General features: G+C 42.2%; 1 pseudogene; it reads right to left on the bottom strand.

The window, feature by feature from the left end:
- On the bottom strand, positions 1 to 24,833 carry LOC148555738 (uncharacterized; annotated as a pseudogene).
- Positions 24,834 to 25,050: the final 217 nt, after the last annotated feature.

Raw genomic sequence — 25,050 nt, 5'->3', positions numbered from 1 at the left:
TCATCTTGTCAAATTCTTTGCTCTGTGACCATTTGCTGTAAAAGTGTCCCTTGTAACTTCATTCATAAGTTCAAGGCTTCCATGCGGAAAAACCTTGGTCAACAGATAAGGGCCAGTCCATTTAGACTTGAGTTTTCTAGGAAAGATCTTGAGCCTGGAGTTGTATAACAGCACTTGTTGCCCTGGCTCAAACTCTCTTCTTTAGATTTTCTTATCATGCCACCTTTTAGCTCTCTCCTTGTATATCTTAACATTCTCATAAGCTTCCAATCTGAACTCATCCAACTCATTGAGTTGCAATAGCCTTTTCTCTCTTGCTGCTTGATAGTCAAGATTAAGGAGCTTAGTGGCCCAGAAAGTTTTGTGTTCGAGGTCCACAGGTAGGTGACAGAATTTGCCATAAATCAGCTGGAAGGGTGACTTCCCAATTGGGGTTTTGAATACAGTTCTATATGCCCATAGAGCATCATCCAGCTTTCTTGCCCAGTCTTTTCTTATGACCCCAACTGTCTTCTCTAAGATTCTCTTTAGCTCCCTATTTGCCAATTCAGCCTGAGCATTAGTCTGAGGGTAGTATGGTGTGGCCACTTTGTGAATTACTCCATATTTGTGGAGCAGCTTTTCCATTTGTCTATTGCAAAAGTGGCTGTCACCATCACTAATAAGGCCTTTAGGTACCCCATATCTGGTAAATATGTCTCTTAAGAAACTGAAGCACAATTGGTGCATCACATGTGATTGTTGCTAAGGCCTCTACCCATTTGGAGACATATTCCACTGCTACCAATATATATTTGAAGGAATGTGACGGGGGAAATGGTCCCGTGAAGTCTATGCCCCAGAGATCAAACACTTCCACTTCTAAAATGAAGTTTTGAGGCATTTCATTCCTCTTTGTTAGTCTTGTAGCTCTCTGGCATTCATTGTATTGGTGCACAAATTCTCTAGCATCTCTGAATATGGTTGGCCAATAGAATCTACTTTGAAGCACTTTAGCAGCTGTTCGGTCTGGCCCAAAGTGTCCACCATACGCTGAACCATGATAGTGCCACAATATGTCCCACATTTCATTCTCAGGAACACACCTTCTTATCATTCCATCTGAACACCTCTTAAATAAGAATGGCTCGTCCAAAAAGAATTTCTTGGCTTCATTGAGTAATTTCTTCACTTGTTGCTTGGTGAACTCTTGAGGAATCCTTCTTCCCACCTTGTACTTTGCAATCTTAGCAAATCATGGTGCTTGTTGGACTTGAAGAAGATGCTCATCTGGAAACTTTTCATTCACCGGTTGTGGGGCATCCTGGTTAATCTCTTGTGGCAGTCTTGACAGATGATCTGCAACTTGGTGATGCTAGGGCATTTTGGCCAGTTTCACTGACCTTTTCTTTACTGTTTTAGGGTAGTTTCATGCATCTTCTTAGGAAATAAGCAAGTTTTGGATAAAATTTCACTTACATCTTGATTCAAACAAACATGGTGCACTTTACATGATTTTATGAGAATTTTGCATGAATTATATGACAATTTGGATGATGCATGTCTCATGACTTGGATTAGAACTTTGATGCACTTTATTGTTTGATTTCAGGACAAAGGAAGCAAGGAAGAACCACGTTAGCAGCCACGTTAGCCTAACTAACGTGACCACTAACGTGGAATGGGAGCTAGCTTGCAACGTTAATGAGAAAAGTAATCGCCAATAACGTCCTCGAAAGCCATCATAGCCCACGTTAAGAGTCACGTTAACTAAGTTAACGAGAACTCTAACGTGGAAGAAAGAAATAAGTCCAACATTAGTGACACTCACCTTTGTCACTAACGTTGGACCAAGCTCATAAGTGGCCACGTTAAGAGCCATGTTAACTCAGTTAACATGGACTCTAATGTTGGGAAGCAAAAGAGAAGCCAACGTTAGTGACACTCACCTTTGTCACTAACGTTGGCCAAGCCACAATGAGCCACGTTAGTTGCCACGTTAACTTAGTTAACATGGAAGCTAACGTGGAGAAAGCAAGTGATCGCCAATGTTAGTGACACTTCCCTTTGTCACCAACGTTGGGATGTACCACCACAAGCCACTATGAGCAATAAAGGAGTTGATGAGGCAACGTTAGTGACACTCACCTTTGTCACTAACGTTGGAGATGGCTATCAACACCACGTTAGAAGCCATGTTAACCTAGTTAACATGGACTCTAACGTGGGAAGTAGGGGCATCTTGGAACGTTAGTGACAAAGGTAAGTGTCACTAACGTTCTCGAAGGATTGGCAAGCCTACGTTAAGAGCCACTTTAACTAATTTAACGTGGACGCTAACGTAGGGGGAAGGGAGGACTCTCAACGTTATTGGAAAAGGTGAGTCCCAATAACGTGTGCGAAGGACCAAGAGGCAACGTTAGTGGTCACGTTGGTGCCACTAACGTTGAAGTTAACGTGGATCATCCCTGAGTTAGGAACGTTAGTGAAAAAGGTGATTGTCACCAACGTTCTCGAACCCACACTCTCACTTAACGTTAACGCCACTAACGTCCTGAGCTAAACACCCTGCCTACTTCACACTTTCTCTCTGCAAGTAAAGCTAAGCCCACTAAAGAGGATAACTGCTTCAAACTCAAGATCCAAAGGCCCATATCCAAGACTTGAAGAACCAACTAGAAGATCAGAAGAGTAGTATATATAGGGGTAGTTTTGAATTAAAAAAAAAGATTTTTTGGGGGGAGTTGGAAATTGGAGAACTACTCTCTGTATAATTTTACTCTCTGTGCACTACTAGTTTTACTTTTCCTAATGTATTTTCCATCTTTGTTTTCGATTTCCAGAGCTATGAACAACTAAACCCCTTTCATTGGGTTAGGGAGCTCTGTTGTAATTTAATGGATCAATATTAGTTTTCATTATTCTTCTTCTATCTTTTCTCTTAATTTTACTAGAAAGCTTTCAATCTTCATCCAATTGGGTAGTTATCTTGGAAAAGAAGCTATTTATTCTTGGATCTCTTCTGAACCTTGGAAGAGGAATGAAGAGATCATGCTAGAAATGCTTTCTCATGTTGGACCAAATTGGGGTTAGATGGATATGGTGACTATAATTCTACCAACACTTGATTTGGGAATGCATGTGGTATAATCAGTGACAATACTTCATCTCTTCTCATGAGCAATTGACCAAGGAATTGGCTATTGATCAAGATTTGAGAGATTAAATTACAATGAATTGTAATTCGATCACTTAAGATTGCCAAGGAGATCAATGAACGCATTGATTGAGGAAGAGATGAAAATGAACTTAATCCGGAGAATGCACTATCTCCTAAGCCCAATGAATTCCCCATTTCTGATCTTATCCATTCTCTTTAATTTTTGCAATTTACTTTTATGAGCATCTTCCCCATTCCCATTTAAGATTCTGCAATTTACTTTCTGCCATTTACATTCAGCTCTTTATTTCTAGCAATTTACATTTTCTGCTATTTACTTTCCCTCCATTTAAATTTTCTGCAAATCTCAAATCAAATTCTGCTTCGCTCAACTAGAACATTCCTCTAATTAAAGTTGCTTGACCAATCAATCCCTGTGGGATTTGACCTCACTCTATTGTGAGTTTTTACTTGACGACAATTCGGTATACTTGCCGACGGAAAATTGTTGAGAGACAAGTTTCCGTGCATCAAGTTTATGGCGCCGTTGCTGGGGATTGATTTTGTATCAACAATGATTAAATTGGAGGATAACTAGATTGAGCATTTTTTTTCTTTTGTTTGATTTAAGTTCATTTGAGTAATTTACTTTCTGTTCAGTTATTTTCTTCCCTTCCCCCTACCCATTTTCTTAGTTGTTTACAATTCAGCCCACTAACCCACTAACTGTTTGATATATTGCATCACTCACATTAACAGCATTTCTGTAGAAATTACTTTCTGCATCTATTTCCTTGCTTATGCCTTGTTGGTTGTATGACAAGGAGAAGAAGCGGGGCTTCAACTTCCTTTGATTCTGAACTTGAGAAGACCTTCCTTAGATTAAGGAGGGAAGCAAGAGGAAAGAGAGTAGTTGGTGCTGAGGAAGAGGAGGAGTACTTTGAACCAGATATGGACGAGAATATGGAGAACCATCATGAAGAAGAGGCTCACAACCATGGCTGAGAAGGTCTAGCAAATCATGCTGGGCAAGAGAGAAGAGTTCTAGGTTCGTACATCAATCCAAACCCAGAAAATTGCAGAAGTAGCATCCAAAGGCCAACCATACATGCCAACAACTTTGAACTAAAGCCACAGCTCATTACCCTTGTTCAGAACAATTGTTCATTCGGAGGAGGTGTCCAAGAAGACCCCAATTAACATTTAACCACCTTCCTGAGGATATGTGATACTGTGAAGTCTAATGGTGTTCATCCTGACACCTATAGACTACTTCTGTTCCCTTTCTCACTCAAGGACAAGGCATCTAAATGGCTGGAATCCTTCCCAAAGGAGAGTTTAGCAACCTGGGAAGAGGTGGTGAACAAGTTCTTGGCAAGATTCTATCCTCCTCAACGGATCAATAGGCTGAGAGCTGAGGTGCAAACCTTCAGGCAACAAGATGGTGAGACTCTATATGAAGCATGGGAGAGGTTTAAGGACCTGACAAGAAGGTGTCCACCAGATATGTTCAATGAATGGGTGTGCAACTACACATTTTCTATGAAGGTCTTTCTTATGAATCAAAGAAGGCAGTAGACCACTTATCAGGGGATCTCTGAACAAGAAGAAGACCATTGAAGAAGCCATAAATGTCATTAAGACTGTAGAAGAGAATGACTATTTCTATGCTTCTGAAAGAGGCAACACTAGAGGAGTGATGGAGCTAAACAATGTGGATGCACTACTGGCCCAAAACAAGCTTATCACCAAGCAGCTGGCTGACCTCACCAAGAAGATGGAGAGGAACCAAGTAGCAGCAATCACCACCTCATCAGCAACCCAAGAGGGAGTGAATGCAGAGGCAGAGGATGAGCAAGAACAAGCCAACTACATTGGAAACTCACCCAGGCAGACCCATGATCCATACTCCAAGACCTACAACCCTGGTTGGAGAAATCACCCAAACTTTGGGTGGGGAAATCAATAAGATCAAAGCCAAGATCAGAGACGTCACAACCCCAACAACCATGCAGCTCACTAACATTCCACACAGAGATCATATCAACACCACCCTAACAACACCTCTCCACATCCATACCAAAACCAAAATAACCCAACTCACCCATCCAACCTCAACTCATCATCATCTGAAGATAGACTCTCAAGGATTGAGAATATACTTGAAAGCATATGCAAAGAGATTCAAGATAACAAGGTGTTCAAAGAGGAGGTGTGAGCCAGTATCAAGAACCAGGGAGAAACCAACAAGAGGCTAGAATTTCAAGTGGGATACTTATCTGAGAAGATCCCCAAACCTACTGATAGCTTCCCAAGTGACATAGAGAAAAATCTGAGAGGTGAAGCAAAGAAAGTCAGATGGGAAGATTGCAAGATGGTTACTGTTCCGAGGGTTACCTGGAACTGTAGGTCGATCTCGGATGAGATCTTCTGTGCTGGTCGGAACCGATGTGTCCGGCTGGTAAATGGCGGTCGGAGTTGGTGCGTCCGACTTGTTTGGATTGAACGTGCTGCTGATCCTCTATCACCGAAGGGTGGGGGATACCTGCAAGAGACTCCGATGCTTAAGTTAGCATGGGTATCAAACAGGTGTTATGTAGAATTAGAGTATGAGTTATACCTGGGTGCTCCAGTGTATTTATAAAGGTGAGGTGTGACCTTTTGGATAAGATAAGTTAGTTATCTTATCTTATCTTGATCTTTTGAGTTGAGGTCAGCGTATCTTGAACGGAACCGCCTTTATCTCTATAGGCTTGGGCTGCCTTAGGATTTGAGTCGTGTTCCTCTACCTGGGCCCTTTATTGGGCTCTCTTGTTGACTCGGCCGAGTTCTTTAAGAAGAAGTCGGTCCGCTTGACCCGAAGAGGTCGGTCGCTTTATCGTTGATCATCCCAGGTCGGATAGCTCGACCCAAGGTATGAACAGTGCCCCTGCTTGAGCTCGGTCTTCTCTGTTGAGGTTGAATTCCTTGGTCCTTTTTGTAGTGAAGCCGAACTCAAGCATCTTGTCGACTTCTTTTTGTAGCAGCTTTTGAATGTAGAACGTTTTCCTCTACAAACGCGCGCTTTTGTATTAGCGCTTTTTTGGGAATGCAAGCGGTTTTAATATCCGTATTTAATTGACATTTAATTGCCCCGTTTCCCTAACTTCCCTATTTTTTAATTTTATACTCCAGAAATGGTTTCTCTCCTTCACCCTTTTCGTAACTTCTTCGTATTTCTTCTTTCATTTTCTCGCTTTCACCTTTTTTGATTTTTCTGAAGCTTCTACCTGGAGTTTGTAGTTGCGCGTTTTAGCCTAGCGACGTTGCTTTGTCACTTTGCTTTTTTGTGGGAGAAGGGTGATTCTGGCTTTTTGCCTTCCGCTTCCCTGCTTTTCTTCACAGTTTATCTCATTTCGAAGGTTTGACTCTTCTTCCTTCCTTCCTCTACACCATTTTTGTGTTTGTTTTGAGAAAGTTTAGATCTTTCTGTCTTTTTTGCTGATCACTATGTGTCTTGTAGTTTTTCCATCTGTTGCTTGATACTTTTAGAACTTTGTATGTTCGTGAATGCTTTTGTATTTGAAGCTTTGAAATGATGACTTTGTTTGATTCTGAAAAAAGGTTGTGTCTTTGCTGTTTTTCTGCTTGGCCCTTTTTTGGAATTTCTGATAAACTATGGAAATAGTGCTTTCTGCTGATAAACTGTAGAAGGGTGGACTTTTTGCATTTTTGCTTCCTTTGTTTTCTTTCTGGATTTTATTTTGATGAGTGCCGGGATGTAGGCTGTAGAAATAACTTAAAGACCTTGCTTGTTTACTGCCTCCAAGGGATGCCCCAAGACTTTTTGTCTTGATTCTTGGGGTTTTCCCTTTTTTATTTATCCATCCGTCGAGATGTCTTGCCCCCTGTCTGAGATGTTTTTAAGTAATCCATTCTTCTTTTCTTTTTGTAGGATTTAGTTGACCTCATGTCTTCCCGAAATAACGTTGTAGAGATTCCTTCCCAGGTTCCCGCGGGTATGGTCGATTGGGTGGACTCCATGGTTCTCATGTGTGTCTCGCTGGTTGATTCTGAATTTTGTGCTCAGCTTAGGCAGTTTCATAGTGTCTGTAGTAATTCTGGTGATGAGAAGAACTATGAACTTGTCCCTCCTTCTTCTGACGAGAGAGTCTGCTTTTCAACTCGGGTTGTTGATGGTCGCCCCTTCTTTTATGTTTATGATTTTTTCTTTGGTCAGCTGGGTATCACCCTTCCTTTTACCCAATTTAAAACCGACCTGTTATGGTCTTGTAATGTTGCCCCTTCTCAACTTCACCCTAATTCCTGGGGTTTTATTAAAATCTTCCAATTATTGTGCAATGGTTTTGGTATTCCTGCTTCCCAATTTCTCTTTTTCTATCTGTTTGTCTTGACTAAGCCCGGTGTGGTATAAAAGAAGTCAGCTTGGGTCTCCTTTCGTTCTACCCAGGAAAAAAAGGTTTTTCCATGTTTGACGAGTCGTTTCGTGATTTTAGAAACTACTTTTTCAAGGTCCGAGCTGTTGAAGGAGCTCACCCCTTTTTTCTAGATGAGAATGACGAACCTGCTTTTCCCTTAGAATGGCAAAAAGGAGCGAGCCTTTGTGACTATTTTGGAAGAACGCTGGGATCAATCTCCCCATCTTGACACAAAGAAATTTCTAACCAATCCTTCTCTTCTTAAAACTGAACTGGGTATTTTGTGTTTCTTTTATTATCTTATTTATGTTGCTTATAACTGTCTCTCCGACTTGTCCGACTTGTAGCTGAATTTTCTTGATTTATTTTCAGAGGCAATGAAGAATAGTGAATCCATGAAAGCTTTTAAGAGGGCGCAGAGGGCGACTGCTGCCAGAAATGTTGCGGCCAAAGCGGCTGGGGAGGTGTCCTCCCAAGTGCGCGAGAAGCCATCAATGCCGAGTTCTCCCGGGGTGAAGAACGTGATCCCTACACCCCGAGTCCGTTTGGTGGATCCTCACCCTACTTCTGCTACTCCCTCTGTTGCTCCTCCCAATAAAAAGCAAAAGACTGCTGAGCCCTTTAACCTCGATGCTCCTGATTTTAATCCCATTGAATTTGTGGATCAGCAAATCGGTCCCTACGGCGCTCTCTCCATGGACGATGTGTCCATCCTTCGCCACTTGGAGTTTATGGCCCGAAATCACGTGAAGATGGCGTATATGGCGGCTGTCATATATCGGACTGCTCAGAATCTCCCTCTCCACGCCACTAAAGCGTTTATGGAGGAGGCAAAACAAGAGTTTGATCGGATGTAGGAGTTGAAGGAGGAGCTTGAGATAAAGGTAGCCATGCTGGAGAAGGACTTGAAGAATGAGGAGGCAAGTTCTCAATCACTGGCGGCTTCTTTGAGGTTGGCTGAGGACACAGCGATGATGCATAAGGAGAGTTACGTTGCATCTTATCGGGAGGTGCTACGCCTGAGGGGGGAGCTCGACAGTGTCCGAGAAGATTATTCTGAGCTCCAAAGTCATCTCGTTGGCAGCGTGACTGCTGCTTATGAGAACTTGAGGGAGCAAGTTCAGGTCATTGCTCTCGAAGCCGATCTCACCTCTTTTAGCCTGGACAACGTTGTCAGGGATAGCAAGATTGTTCCTGATGATGAGGATGGTGATGATGAGGTTGTTCCCCCTGCGTCCTCTGCCAAAGTGTCGACCTCTTTAGTTCCTCCTGCTGCGCTTGACTCGGATTGCCAGATTCTGAACCGGGAGGATGGAACTGTGGACGTTGTGCCGATCCAGACTCGTCCTCCTTCTCCTTGTCCTGATACTGCTAAGAAGGCTCCTGATGTTTGCTGATCTCTTTCTGGATATGTAGTTGGCCCGGCTTGTGGGCTTTTGAAACTTTTTATTTAAGTGCTGACATTTTCAAGTTGCTTGTTTAGCAACTTTTTATTATGACGAACAAAAGGTAGCTCGCTATCTCTTTATGGTAGGTTTTGGTGGCCTTCCGGGCCTTATAACTTTTTTGTAGAGTAAAAAGAAGTAGCTTTTTGACTTGGGATTTTTTCTACTGATGTTTGAAATCTTGCATCTCGACCTTTTCAGATTGCTTTGTTTTATTGTTTGTAGCTTGGATCTTTTGAAGTTATGGTTATGTGGGTCCGACTTGTTTTTCGGTTTTCTCGCTCTTGCTTGTATTTCTGACGATCTATAACCGATTCCTTCAAGTTGGTCCTCCAAGTTGTTTTGGCAGTCCTTTGTCCCGTCTTTCTCAGGGGTTACCTTTGTAACTTGCTTTGTAGTAGGCCGACTTCTTTACGTCGTCCTTTTCTAAGTTATTTTTGTAATCCTCTTCCTTGGATTTTTGTCAGATCCCTTTCTGGGATTAGTTTTATAACTTTTTAGTAGTAGGAGTCCGACTTCGTTATGTCGGTCACCTTTAAGTTATTTTTGTAATCCTCTTTCTTGGATCTTTGTTAGATCTCTTTCAGGGATTACTTTTATAACTTTTTAGTAGTAGGAGTCTGACTTCGTTATGTCGGTCTCCTTTAAGTTATTTTTGTAATCCTCTTTCTTGGATCTTTGTTAGATCTCTTTCAGGGATTACTTTTATAACTTTTTAGTAGTAGGAGTCCGACTTCGTTATGTCGGTCTCCTTTAAGTTATTTTTGTAATCCTCTTTCTTGGATCTTTGTCAGATCTCTTTCAGGGATTACTTTTATAACTTTTTAGTTTTGGGCTGACTTTGTTATGTCGCGCCCTTCTAAGTTAAAGTAATCCTCTTTAATAGGGTTGGCCAGACCTCTTTCCAGGGTTTACTTATAACTTGGTTTGACTTGGTTCGACTTCTTAATGTTTGACCAATCTTTAAGTTATTATTTTAGCGATCTGTAAGACCTCGTCAGGTTCTTTTTTAGATCACTTTCAATAACTTCTTACATTATTCTGTGTTCATCTTTGCCGATTTGTAGAAAGTGGTTGTCATCTCTAGATCGTCCTTTGGGTGAATCGCGTTTTCACCTTTATCAGACAGTTGTCTTTATCGTGATCGTGCAGTGAAATTGTTTTTCACTTTCTGCCGATCTGTTGCTTTATAATCGGACGATGAATGCTTCAGATTAATGCGTCTTGAGATCTTTGTAGAATATCTAAAATATATTTTATTTAAAGGAAAAGTGCAAATATATACATATGGGATTGTCTGAGTCTCAACTTGGTGCCTCATTAAAAAACCTTTTCAGGAAAAAGAGTGCATCCAATGATAAGGTCTTTTATCTCTTCTAACTGTAGTACCTTCTTAGGTTGCAGGCATGCCATGACCTGGGAAGCTCTCGTCCATCGAGTTCAGACAGTCTGTAGTAGCCCTTTCCAAGTACTTTTACAACTCGGTAGGGTCCTTTCTAGTTTGCTGCCAGCCTTCCTTGTCCTTTCGAGTTGTTTCGATATCATTTCGGATTAGGATGAGATCATTTTCTGCAAAACTTCTCGGTACTACCTTTTGATTATATCTGGAAGCCATTCGGCGCTTTAGAGCTTCTTCCCTGATCCGAGCTCTTTCCTGGATTTCGGGTAACAAGTTGAGCTCTTCTCTCTGCAGTTGGGAGTTTGCTTCCTCATTGTAGTGAATTACTCTAGGCGACCCTTCCTCGATCTCTACTGGGTTCATCGCCTCTATTCCATATGCTAATCGGAAGGGAGATTCCTTCGTGGTGGAATGTGGCATTGTTCGATACGCCCATAGGACCTGTGGAAGCTCTTCTGCCTAGGCTCCCTTTGCATCTTGTAATCTCCGTTATAATCCGGCCAGTATGACTTTGTTAGCGCCTTCAGCCTGTCCATTGACTTGTGGGTGTTCAACGGAGGTGTACTGGTGCTTTATATTTAAGTCGGCTACTAGTTTTCTAAAACCTGTATCTGTGAATTGAGTGCCATTGTCTGTGGTTATTGAATATGGAACCCCGAACCTCGTGACAATATTTCTATATAAGAATTTCCGGCTTCTTTGAGCGGTGGCTAGGGGCTCTGCCTCGATCTACTTTGTAAAGTAATCAACCCCTACTATGAGGAATTTAACTTGTCCTGATCCTTGTGGGAAGGGGCCAAGAAGATCGAGTCCCCATTTTGCAAATGGCCAAGGCGAGGTCACGCTGATGAGCTCTTCTGGCGGGGCGATATGGAAGTTAGCATGTTTCTGACATGGTGGACATGTCTTTACAAATTCTGTAGCTTCTTTCTGTAGAGTTGGCCAATAAAATCCCGCCCGGAGTACCTTTTTGGCGAGAGCTTGCGCTCCGAGATGATTGCCACAAATGCCGCTGTGTATTTCTTCTAGCACTTCTCTTGTGTTGGAGGTCGGTACGCATTTTAGTAAAGGTATTGAGATTCCTCTTTTGTACAGGATGTTGTTTATGATGGTGTAGTACTGTGCCTCCCATTTTAACCTCTTTGCCTCCTTTTCTTCTGTGGAGAGCGTTCCTGTTTTGAGGTAGATGATTATGGGGGTTATCCATCCTTGGTCCTGACTTGTTATAGTCAGGACTTTTTCCTCTTCCGAGATTGACGGGTTCTGCAACATTTCCTGGATGAGGCTTCTATTGTTGCCCCTTGGTTTGGTGCTGGCTAATTTTGAGAGTGCATCAGCTCGGGCATTTTGTTCGCGAGGTATGTGGCAGATCTTGTACTCCCCAATTTGTCCGAGCTGTTCCTTGGTTTTATCCAAATACCTTTTCATGGTGGGATCTTTGGCTTGGTAGCTTCCTATTATTTGTGATGTGACCACTTGTGAATCGCTGTAAATGTTGAGTTTTTAAGCTCCGACCTCTTTAGCCAGCTTCAAACCGGCTAATAATGCTTCATATTCTGCCTGGTTGTTTGAGGCCGGGAATCCGAACTTGAGGGAGAGCTCAACTTGGGTTCCTTGGTTGCTTTCTATTATCACGCCTGCGCCGCTTCCAGTTTTATTTGAAGAACCATCCACGTAAAGATTCCATTCTGTGGGGGTTTCTAAGGCATCTGTGAATTCTGCGATAAAGTCGGCCAAATACTGTGATTTGATGGCCGTCCGAGCTTCGTATTGGAGGTCGAATTCTGATAGCTCGACTGCCCATTGTAGAATTCTTCCTACTAGATCTGTTTTCTACAATATTCCTTTTATGGGCTGGTTAGTTCGAACCATAATGGTGTGAGCCTGGAAGTACGGGCGGAGTCGTCGAGATGTTAGGATAAGAGTATAGGCAAATTTTTCTATTTTCTGGTAGTTCAGCTCGGATCCCTGTAGTGCCTTGCTAATGAAGTAGACGGGTTGTTGCCCATGTTCATCTTCTCTGATTAGTGCTGAAGCTATTGCCCGGCTCCCTACTGCGAGATATAGTATGAGCGGCTCTCTTTCTCGTGGTCGAGATAGGATAGGTGGCCATCCTAAGAACTCCTTGAAGTCTTGGAAGGCTTGCTCGTATTCTGTCATCCATTCGAACTGTTTTCCCTTTCTTAAAGTAGCATAGAAGGGGAGAGATCTTATCGCAGCTCCTGCTAAGAATCGGGATAAGGCGGCCAATCTCCCGTTGAGTTGTTGTACTTCTTTGACGCAGGTTGGGCTCTTCATTTTGAGTATGGCCTGACATTTGTCTGGATTTGCCTCAATTCCCCTTTGTGTGAGCATGAAACCTAAAATTTTGCCTGCTTCTACTGCGAAGGTGCATTTTGCGGGATTGAGTCGCATGTTGTGCTTCCTTATGGTGTCAAACACTTGAGCTAGGTCGGATAATAATGTATCTTCGCTTTGTGTCTTTATCAACATGTCGTCCACATAAACTTCCATGATTTTTCCAATGTGACCTGAGAAGACTTTATTCATTAGCCTTTGATAAGTAGCTCCTGCGTTCTTGAGACCGAAAGGCATCACGATATAGCAGTAGTTTGCCTTTGGTGTTAAGAACGAGGTCTTTTCCTGATCTGGTGGATACATGGGGATTTGGTTGTATCCCGAGTATGCGTCCATAAATGAGAGGTATCTGTATTCGGAGGAAGCATCTACCAGAGCATCGATGCTTGGGAGTGGGTATGGATCTTTTGGGCAGGTGTTGTTGAGATCTGTGTAATCGGTGGACATTCGCCACTTCCCGTTTGCTTTTTTCACCAAGACAACGTTGGCTAGCCATAGTGGGTACTTGACTTCTCTTATAAATCCTGCCTCCAGTAGGGCCTGTACTTGTTCTTCCACATCTTTGGATCGTTCTGGCCCGAGTTTCCTTCGTCTCTGCTGAACCGGCCGAGATCCTGGGTAGACCGCCAACTTGTGGCACATTAGCTTAGGGTCTATGCCTGGCATGTCTGCGGCTTTTCATGCGAAGAGATCGACATTATCTCGTAAGAATTATACCAATAATTCTTTTGAGTCTCCTCTTAGGGTCGTGCCAATATTGGTTGTTTTGTCCGAGGTGTCTCCGATTTGAATCTTCTCCATCTCGCCTTCTGGCTGCGGACAGAGTTCTTCTCATTGCTGGACTCCGCCTAGTTCAATTGTATGAAACTCCTCTCCCGTTCCTCTAAGGTTTAGACTTTCGTTATAACAGCGGCGTGCCATCTTTTGATCTGCTTTTATCTTGGCTATCCCTTCTGTGGTTGGGAATTTCATGCATAGATGTGGGGTTGAGACTATTGCGCCGAGTTGATTGAGTGTTGTCCGACCTATTAGAGCATTGTAGGCTGAGCTTACGTCGACCACAATGTAGTCTATTTTGAGGGTCCGAGATTGGTTCCCCTTTCCAAAGGTTGTGTGTAGCGATATGTATCCCAGTGGTTGTACTGGGGTATCTCCTAATCCGAACAGGCTGTTCGGGTATGCCCTAAGCTCCTTTTCGTCTAAGCCGAGTTTGTCGCTGTTTTGAATAAGATGTCGGCAGAACTCCCCTGGTCCACTAATGTGCAATGTAGATTGGCGTTTGCCAATATGATAGTGATGACCATGGGATCATCGTGTCCCGAGATGATGCCGAATGCGTCCTCTTTAATGAATGTTATCGCCGGGATGTCGAGTGTTTCCTCCTTTCCTTCGACATGATATACTTCTTTGAGATATCTTTTGCGAGATGATTTGGAGATCCCACCTCCTGCGAACCCACCGTGTATCATGTGGACGTGTCTTTCTGGTGTCCGAGGTGATCGTTCAGTTCGTCCGTCATCTTCGTCCGTTCGCCTCTTTCTTTGGTCATCATCTCGGGTGGCTAGAAATCGATCTAATTTTCCTTCTCTCACCAATTTTTCTATGATATTCTTTAAGTCGAAGCACTCGTTGGTGGAGTGCCCTCGGACTCGATGGTATTCACAATATTCCTTCCGGTTTCCCCCTCCCCTTTTGCCTTTGAGCGGTCGCGCTGGGGGGATTTTCTCTATATGGTAGACTTCTTTGTACACGTGGACTAGGAATGCCCTGAGAGGAGTGTAATTATGGTATTTTTTTATTTTCTCCCCTTGTCGATCTTCTTTCTTTCTGGATTCTTTGTCTTTATCCCGGTAGGAGGCTCCAGATTTTGAGGTTTCTCCCAATCGGGCATTTTCTTCCATATTGATGTATTTTTCTGCTCGTTCCTGTACTTCATCCAAGGAGGTCGGGTACTTTTTTGATATAGATTGGCTGAAAGGTCCTTCTCGTAGGCCGTTGATGAGTCCCATGATGGCGGCCTCTGTGGGTAAACTTTGTATGTCCATGCATGTTTTATTGAATCTTTCCATGTAGTTGCGGAGGCTCTCCCGATCTCCTTGCTTGATCCCCAGTAGACTGGGGGCGTGCTTGGCCTTATCTTTCGTCAAAGTTTGAGATGGATTTTGGAGGTAGGTTGTCGAACCATCTGATTGCCGTCTTCGTGAGGGTTGTTGGAAAAGTTTTACAGCGAACGGCATCTGAGGCATCGGTAAGGTACATTCTGCTTCTGAAATTGCTGAGATGATGGTTAGGATCTGTGGTGCCGTCATATAAAGTCATATCCGGTAGTTTGAAGTCCTTTAGGATCTTGGTTTTCATGATCTCCCTGGTGAATGGATCCTGTTCTTTGCGTGAGCTTTCCTCGGGAGTGATTTGAGGGGGTTTTCGATTTGAGATCGGCTTCTAATTGTAGTAATTTTTCTTCCAATTCTTGTCGTCACCGTACCTCTCTTTGTAGATCCTTTCCGATCTCTCGTTGTTGTTGGGTTTCTTTTTCAAGTTGCTTCAAGCGATCTTGAAGTGCTTCTATTGCTCCCAGGTTTGCTGAATTTTTGTCTCCGTTGGATTCTGGGGTATCTTTTGGTGGGGTGTCCGCATTTTTGTGCGGCGTTCTCTTTTCTAAATCCGAATCGTAGTCGTTGTCATGGTCGTCCGCCATGGTGATGGGATGACTTCCAGTCCCCGGCAACGGTGCCAATGTTCCGAGGGTTACCTGGAACTGTAGGTCGATCTCGGACGAGATCTTCTGTGCTGGTCGGAACCGATGTGTTCGGCTGGTAAATGGCGGTCGGAGCTGGTGCGTCCGACTTGTTTGGATTGAACGTGCTGCTGATCCTCTATCACCGAAGGGTGGGGGGTACCTGCAAGAGACTCCGATGCTTAAGTTAGCCTGGGTATTAAACAGGTGTTATGTAGAATCAGAGTACGAGTTATACCTGGGTGCTCCAGTGTATTTATAAAGGTGAGGTGTGACCTTTTAGATTAGATAAGTTAGTTATCTTATCTTATCTTGATCTTTTGAGTTAAGGTCAGCGTATCTTGAACGGAACCGCCTTTATCTCTATAGGCTTGGGCTGCCTTAGGATTTGAGTCGTGTTCCTCTACCTGGGCCCTTTATTGGGCTCTCTTGTTGACTCGGCCGAGTTCTTTAAGAAGAAGTCAGTCCGCTTGACCCAAAGAGGTCGGTCACTTTATCGTCGATCATCCCAGGTCGGATAGCTCGACCCAAGGTATGAACAGTTACTATAAGTGATAAGGAGACTGAGGAAGAGCTAAACAACCTATTAGAACAACCTGAAGACACTTCAGCAGGAAAGCATAGGGAGAATCATTAAGAAACCATAATTACACAGAAAGAGCTGATACAGAAGGAGCTGCTGAGACTCTATACACCCTTTCCCCAATTACTAAACGGCTGTGTAGAGAAGAGACTATACTCAAGGTTTCTTGACATGTTTGCATCTCTCCATGTAAACATACCATTCATCAAGGCCCTCCAACAAATGCCCTCATACATTAAGTATATGAAGGAACTGCTGACCAAGAAAAGCTCACTCAAGGGAGGACAAACCATAGTGATGAATAAGGAGTGCAGTGCTCTCATTCAACCAGAGCTGCCTACAAAGAGGAAGGACCCAGGGAGTTTCTACATCCCCTGTGCCATAGGAGAAACAATGTTTGATAAAGGACTTTGTGATCTGGAAGCAAGCATCAACTTAATGCCTTTATCACTTATGAAAAGGCTACAGATCAATGAGATAATACCCACAGATGTAGTTATCAGGCTGGCTGACAAAACTCAAAAATAAGCAGTAGGAGTGGTTGAAAATGTGCTAGTGAATGTTGGAAAATACTTCCTGCCCACAAACTTTGTCATCTTGGACATGGAAGAGAGTCACCTGCACCCAATCATATTGGGAAGACCATTCCTGGCTACAGCCAGAGCACTTATAGATGTGGAGCAAGGGGAGCTAATTTTGAGGATCCATGATGAACAACTCACCTTCAATGTTTTCAAGCCCTCACAAGAAACAGATAAAGAGAACAAAGAACCAAGCAAAGATCACAGTGAGATACTGAAGGAAGAAACAAGTACTGAAGCACAACCAGCACATCTGGGAATCTCCTTAGTTGAGGAACAAGGCAATCAGCAGCTGTCACAGCTCAAAGAAAATCAGGAGGAACCTAAACCACCAGAGCTATATGAGACCAGCAACAAAACCTATTTGGAAGAGGAGGTCACAAAGAGCAAGGCAACATCAAAAGGAACAAAGAAGAAGGTACCAAGGAGGTGGAGGAACAAGAAGATCCCTACAGAGGACTTCTCTCTAGGGGATAAAGTAATCTCAGCTTACTTCCCAGCCATTCCCCCCGATCTCCCCACCATCCCATCTCAGCTACCTAAAGTTTTTACCATCAACAGAGTCCTCTCCATAGAACATGTGGAGATCCTTGATGAAGCCAATGGAGATAGATTTACTGCAAGGGGGGAGGACTTGAAGCACTACCAACCACCCTGATAAAGGCAGAACGTCAAGCTAGTGACGCTAAAGAAGCACTTTATGGGAGGCAACCCATGTTTTACATGCTTTTAAAAATAGTTAATAAATCAAGGTTCATAAAATTCAAATCAACTTGATATGCACTTGAATGAATCATTGTGTGCAATATATAGTGAGGAATAAGTTTGGTGTTCAAGGCACACTAAGAGAACATGAATGTAACCCACATCATGTCATTCTTAGGGGCCTTGAACAAATCTTTTACACCACATGGCACCAAACTAAGTTTGGTGTTGCCAATGTTGCATACATGGATATTCAGTTAATCAGTTGGTTGGCATTCATGAATACTACTTAGTTAGTTATAAACAAAAACTAAAAAAAAAAGGGGTAGTTGTTCCCATTTTTATTTTGCCGCCACTATCCACACAATTAATAATTACACTTTTTCTTGTTTCGTAGGAAAATTGATGGACAATTGTAAGGAGATCCATCCTCCCCGCCAGGAACAACTCAGAGGTGAATCTCAAGAGAGCCACAATGGTACACTGTATACTCAAAGGAGGAGAGATCAAGGTTCATGAACTCATAGCCCACGGCATCAGGAAGAGGGCTGAGAATAGCGATTCTATAGGAAAGTTAGGCTACCCTAGCACTATTTTCCGACTATGCAACAGGGCTGGGGTGGTGTTTGAAGACGAAGACCCCGAGTGGATAAAAGAGGGCATTCCAATTACGGTCCGACGGATGAATGCTGTTGCATCTCCCCTACCTCAACGGAAGCGTAGGAAGAGGCCAGCCCATCAAGTAGTAGAAGGACAAGACCTAGAAGAGCAAGCCCTAGCCACCTTGAACATGCACCAATTACAAGAAGCTATTGATGGCTTATGTAGGCAATATTGGGAAAATAAGAGGCACAGAAGGAGCTCCAACTACAAATGATGAACCGCCAAGAAGAATCATTTTCTAGATGGACGAATCAACAAGGGGAGTGGCAGAAGCAAATGATGGAGCAGCAATTGGAACAAGAAAAACAATGGGGTGAATCTTTCCACAGGATAGAACAAAGGCAAAATGAACAACAAGAATCTGTCCAGAAGCTAATCAACATCCAAGCACATCAAGGTGCACACATACATGAGATGCATCAAAAACAAATAGAACAAGAAGAACTCTTTGACGAGCACAGGGCATTCTTTGAAGGGGTTTACATGAGTGAAAGTGGAAATCATGTATACATGCTAGCAAGGCTTGGATACTTAGTTGGACAGCTACCTAATGTACATCCGGGAATCACAAAATATGACGAAGTGAAGGATGAGTTAGCACGAGAAGAAAGAGTAAGGGTTGAGAAGAGTCATAAATCAGTAAAGAAGGCACTTGAAGACTGGAAAAGAGCCAGACTAGCACAAATGCAAGGAAGCAGAAGTAGACACAAAGAGGACAAACAAGAAGGAGAGCAGGGGCAACCCCATGAGTAAAAGGTGGTGGAGTTCCCTCATTGTCCCATCTTTTTCAAGTTTTAAATAAGGAATATCATGTATGAAATAGAACATGCTTCCATGGTAGTTTAGGATTTTCAATTCTGTTTTTAGTATTCTCATTGCTTAGGTCTGTGATTGCTAGTCAAATTGCCTGTTTTCAATTCTATCTTCCTTATTGTGTTGCTTGCCTCCTTTTTAATCAAATAAAAAGAGAATGTGTGTTATCAAAGACCATAGGGGAGTTCAAGTTGTGGAGTTAGTTCCTAATTTTATGGTGTGATAATAGATTAGCTAAGTTGGTTCACCAATAAAGTGGGAAGGCAACTATCTGTCCTATATCATATGCTTGAAACATACCCCATGAGACTAGCCAAATAACAAGATCCCAATAAAAGAAAAGGAAAAGAAAAATGAAAGTTAAGAATAAAAGAAAAAGAGTAAGAAATAAGGCTAGGCACCAAGGGTTTGAATCTTGAGGGAAGTGTCTGTGGTGTTCCTGTGTAAGGGATTTACTTGGATTAATAAGCTCTTAGGGGTGCCTTATCACTTGGTAACTTGGGTTAACTAACCCGGGATTATCAGCTAAAAGTCCACTATCAAGAGTAACCTTTGCTACAGAACGCTTAGTAACCCAAAGAGGTGCTGGACACCAAGGTCTCAAGAAAGAAAATAACAAACCATGTGCCTGTGGTGTGTATGTATGGGGGAAAGAGACTTGAGGGAGTAAGTCCTTAGGGGTGTCTTAACACCTAGCACCTTGAACCAACTGGTTCGGGAGTACTGGCTGAAAGCTTATCTTAAAGAGTCGCCCCCTCACAGAGCACCTAGTCTAAGAACACAAACAAGCCCTGAAATAACAAAAAGGATCAATGAATAAAAGTCTCATGCGATACAATCAAGTGAGTATTCTAGGACATGATAAAGGTCTGAAAGCCAGTGAAGGAATGAACCTAAGTTACTATGCATGAAACCACCATAAAACTAACGACATGACTTCCATAATAATGACTCATTCCTCTTGGCATTCCATTCATCATTCTCTTGTTCTAGTACTTGCTTAGGGACAAGCAAGCTTTAAGTTTGGTGTTGTAATGCCAGGGCATTTTGGCCAGTTTCACTGACCTTTTCTTTACTGTTTTAGGGTAGTTTCATGCATCTTCTTAGGAAATAAGCAAGTTTTGGGTAAAATTTTACTTACATCTTGATTCAAGCAAACGTGGTGCACTTTACATGATTTCATGAGAATTTTGCATGAATTATATGACAATTTGGATGATGCATGTCTCATGACTTGGATTAGAACTTTGATGCACTTTATTGTTTGATTTCAGGACAAAGGAAGCAAGGAAGAACCACGTTAGCAGCCACGTTAGTCTAACTAACGTGACCACTAACGTGGAATGGGAGCTAGCTTTCAACGTTAATGAGAAAAGTAATTGCCAATAACGTCCTCGAAAGCCATCATAGCCCACGTTAAGAGTCACGTTAACTAAGTTAACGAGAACTCTAACGTAGAAGAAAGAAATAAGGCCAACGTTAGTGACACTCACCTTTGTCACTAACGTTGGACCAAGCTCATAAGTGGCCACGTTAAGAGCCACGTTAACTCAGTTAACGTGGACTCTAACGTTGTGAAGCAAAAGAGAAGCCAACATTAGTGACACTCACCTTTGTCACTAACGTTGGCCAAGCCACAATGAGCCACGTTAGTTGCCACGTTAACTTAGTTAACGTGGAAGCTAACGTGGAGAAAGCAAGTGATCGCCAACATTAGTGACACTTACCTTTGTCACTAACGTTGGGATGTACCACCACAAGCCACTATGAGCAACGTTAGCTCCCGCGTTAACTTAGTTAACGTGGAAGCTAACGTGGATAAAGGAGATGATGAGCCAACGTTAGTGACACTCACCTTTGTCACTAACGTTGGAGATGGCTATCAACACCACGTTAGAAGCCATGTTAACCTAGTTAACATGGACTCTAACGTGGGAAGTAGGGGCATCTTGGAACGTTAGTGACAAAGGTAAGTGTCACTAACGTTCTCGAAGGATTGGCAAGCCTACGTTAAGAGCCACGTTAACTAATTTAACATGGACGCTAACGTAGGGGGAAGGGAGGACTCTCAACGTTATTGGAAAAGGTGAGTCCCAATAACGTGTGAGAAGGACCAAGAGGCAACGTTAGTGGTCACGTTGGTGCCACTAACGTTGAAGTTAACGTGGATCATCCCTGGGTTAGGAAAGTTAGTGAAAAAGGTGATTGTCACTAACATTCTCGAACCCACACTCTCACTTAACGTTAACGCCACTAACGTCCTGAGCTAAACACCCTGCCTACTTCACACTTTCTCTCTGCAAGTAAAGCTAAGCCCACTGAAGAGGATAACTGCTTCAAACTCAAGATCCAAAGGCCCATATCCAAGACTTGAAGAACCAACTAGAAGATCAGAAGAGTAGTATATATAGGGGTAGTTTTGAATTAAAAAAAACTTTTTTGGGGGGAGTTGGAAATTGGAGAACTACTCTCTGTGCACTACTAGTTTTACTTTTCATAATATATTTTCCATCTTTGTTTTCAATTTCCAGAGCTATGAACAACTAAACCTCTTTCATTGGGTTAGGGAGCTCTGTTGTAATTTGATGGATCAATATTAGTTTTCATTATTCTTCTTCTATCTTTTCTCTTGATTTTACTAGAAAGCTTTCAATCTTCATCCAATTGGGTAGTTTTCTTGGAAAAGAAGCTATTCATACTTGGATCTCTTCTGAACCTTGGAAGAGGAATGAAGAGATCATGCTAGAAATGCTTTCTCATGTTGGACCAAATTGGGGTTGGATGGATATGGTGACTATAATTCTACCAACACTTGATTTGGGAATGCATGTGGTATAATCAGTGACCATACTTCATCTCTTCTCTTGAGCAATTGACCAAGGAAGTGGCTATTGATCAAGATTTGAGAGATTGAATTACAAGAAATTGTAATTCGATCACTTAAGGTTGCCAAGGAGATCAATGAACGCATTGATTGAGGAAGAGATGAAAATGAACTTGATCCGGAGAATGCAACATCTCCTAAGCCCAATGAATTCCCCATTTCTGATCTTACCCATTCTCTTTAATTTCTGCAATTTACTTTTATGAGCATCTTCCCCGTTCCCATTTAAGATTCTGCTATTTACTTTCCGCCATTTACATTCAGCTCTTTATTTCCAGCAATTTACATTTTTTGCTATTTACTTTCTCGCCATTTAAATTTTCTGCAAATCTCAAATCAAATTCTGCTTCGCTCAACTAGAACATTCCTCTAATTAAAGTTGCTTGACCAATCAATCCCTATGGGATTCGACCTCACTCTATTGTGAGTTTTTACTTGACGACAATTCGGTATACTTGCTGAAGGAAAATTGTTGAGAGACAAGTTTCTGTGCATCACTTGGTTCTCACTTCCTCTCCTATCTCTCACTTCAATGTCAAATTCTTGTAGCAACAGCACCCACCTGATAAGTTTTGGCTTGGCATCCTGTTTAGTCGTGAGGTACTTGAGAGCAGCATGATCAGTATATACTATAACTTTTGAACCAATCAAGTATTGTCTAAATTTATCAAATGCATATACAATTGCCAAGAGTTCTTTTTCTGTGGTGTTGTAATTTTTTTGTGCCTCATTTAACACCTTGCTTGCATAGTATATAACATGATGCAACTTATCTTTTTTCTGTCCCAATACAGCACCAATTGCAAAATCACTTGTATCACACATAAGTTCAAAAGGCAAGTCCAAATCTAGGGGTGTGATGATTGGTGCTGTAGTGAGTTTATTTTTCAAAGTTTCAAATGCATGCTTTCAACTTTCATCAAAGACAAATGGATTGTCAACCACCAACAAGTTGCATAGTGGTTTAGATATCATTGAAAAGTCTTTAATGAATCTTCTATAAAAACTAGCATGCCCAAGAAAACTTCTCACTTCTTTCACATTGACTGGTTCAGAAAGCTTTTCTATGATCTTTATCTTAGCTTTGTCAACCTCTATACCCTTACTTGAAACCTTATGCTTAAGAACTATACCCTCTGGTATCATGAAATGACATTTTTTCCAATTTAAAACTAAATTTATTTCTTGGCATCTTTTCAAGACAAGAGTTAGATGGTGCAGACAGGTATCAAAAGAGTTACCAAAGACAGAAAAGTCATCCATAAAGACCTCTAAAAATTTTTCTACCATGTCAGAGAATATGGAGAGCATACACCTTTGAAAGGTTGCTGGAGCATTGCATAGCCCAAATGGCATATTCATGTAGGCGAAAATTCCAAATGGACAAGTGAATGAGGTCTTTTCTTGATCCTTGGGGTCCACCACTATCTGATTGTATCCAGAATACCCATCCAAGAAGCAATAGTAAGCATGGCTAGCCAATCTTTCTAGCATCTGATCAATAAAGGGGAGAGGGAAGTGATCCTTCCTTGTGGCATCATTCAGCCTCCTATAGTTAATGCACATCCTCCACCCTGTCACTGTCCTTGTAGGGATTAATTCATTCTTCTCATTGAAGATGACAGTCATGCCTCCCTTCTTTGGCACCACTTGGACTGGACACACCCAATGGCTATCAGAAATTGGGTATATGATTCCAGCATTCCATAATTTCATCACCTCCTTTTGAACAACTTCCTTCATGGTTGGGTTAAGCCTCCTTTGATGTTGTACCACTAATTTTGAGTCTTCTTCTAGCAAGATCTTGTGCATATAAATTGCAGGGCTTATACCCTTGATGTCTTCAATTGTCCATCCTAAAGCTGTCTTATGAGCTTTCAGCACTTCAATCAGCTTTTCTTCATCTTTCATGCTTAAGGATGAATTGATGATCACTGGTAAGGTATCTTCTCCTCCAAGGAATGCATATTTGAGATGAGGAGGAAGGGGCTTCAATTCTTGCTTTGGTGCCTCCTCTGTCTTGTCTTCAGAAGAGATTTTAGTCACTTATTCATCCATGACAGCTTCTAGTTCTTCTTCTTGTTCCTCCTGACTGCTCGTTCTAGGCACTTCTTCCCCCAAGTCTTCTACCATTTCCACTCTCATGTGCTTTTCTTTCTTAGGGGGATATTACATTGCTTTAAAGACATTGATGATCATTTGCTCATCATGTACCCTGAGGATCATTTTACCTTTCTCCACATCAATAATGGCTCTTGCTGTAGCTAAGAAAGGTCGCCCCAAGATAATTGAGTTATGTCCCTCTTCTTCCATGTCTAAGATGACAAAGTCGGCAGGGAAGATGAATTCCCCAACCTTCACCAATAAGTTCTCCACAACCCCATTGGGTATCTTGAGTGATCTATCTGCCATTTGAAGTGACATTCTGGTGGGTTTAACTTTGTCTATTGCAAGCTTTTTCATCACTGAGAGAGGCATCAAATTGATGCTAGCACCTAAGTCACAGAGAGCTCTTTCCAAAGTCATGTTGCCTATGGTGCATGATATGATGAAGCTCCCTGGATCTTTGAGTTTTGGTGGAATGCCTCTTTGAATCATTGCACTACATTCTTGGGTCAAAATCACAGTTTTCTTTTCATTCCAGCTTCTCTTCTTATTGATGAGTTCCTTGAGAAATTTAGCATACAATAGCATTTGCTCTAAAGCTTCAGCAAGTGGTAAGTTGATTTCCAACTTCTTGAAAACTTCCAGGAACTTGGGAAACTGCTGGTCTTTGATCTCCTTTTTCAACCTTTGAGGATATGGCAGAGGAGGAATGTAAGGCTTCACCTCCTTCCTCTATTCTTGTGGATGCTCTTCCATGACTTGTTTTCCCTTTCTTGGAGCTTGTGGCTCTTCCTCCTTCTTCTTGAGCTTCTCCTGGTTTTTTTCTTCAGCTGCTACGTCTTTCTTGCTGCTGACCTTGTCATTTTTCAGAGTTCTTACACTCCTTAATTGGATTGCTTTGAACTCTTCTTTGGGATTTGGAATGGTATCCCTTGGAAAAGCATTGTATGGTCTTTCAGCTTGTCTGGCCAATTGCCCTACTTGTCTTTCAAGATTCCTCATCGTGGCCTCTTAGTTTTTGAATGCCAGGGCTTGATCTTTCATAAGTTTCTCTATCATTATCTCTAGACTAAAGATTCTCTAAGAGTCTGGATTCGGTTGTGATTGTGTGAACTGGGATGGTTGTTGCTGGAAGTTGTTTGAATTAGTTGCAGGGATATTTTGTGGGTACAATATGGATGTGGAGAAGTTATTTTGGTGGTTTTGTGAGTTGTTGTGG

This window comes from Arachis ipaensis, chromosome B6 (assembly GCF_059453495.1).
Source record: "Arachis ipaensis isolate K30076 ecotype BB chromosome B6, ASM5945349v1, whole genome shotgun sequence".
NCBI lineage: Eukaryota > Viridiplantae > Streptophyta > Magnoliopsida > Fabales > Fabaceae > Arachis > Arachis ipaensis.
The sequence above is the reverse complement of the archived record's forward strand: the minus strand, read 5'-3'. Positions and strand labels throughout refer to the sequence as shown.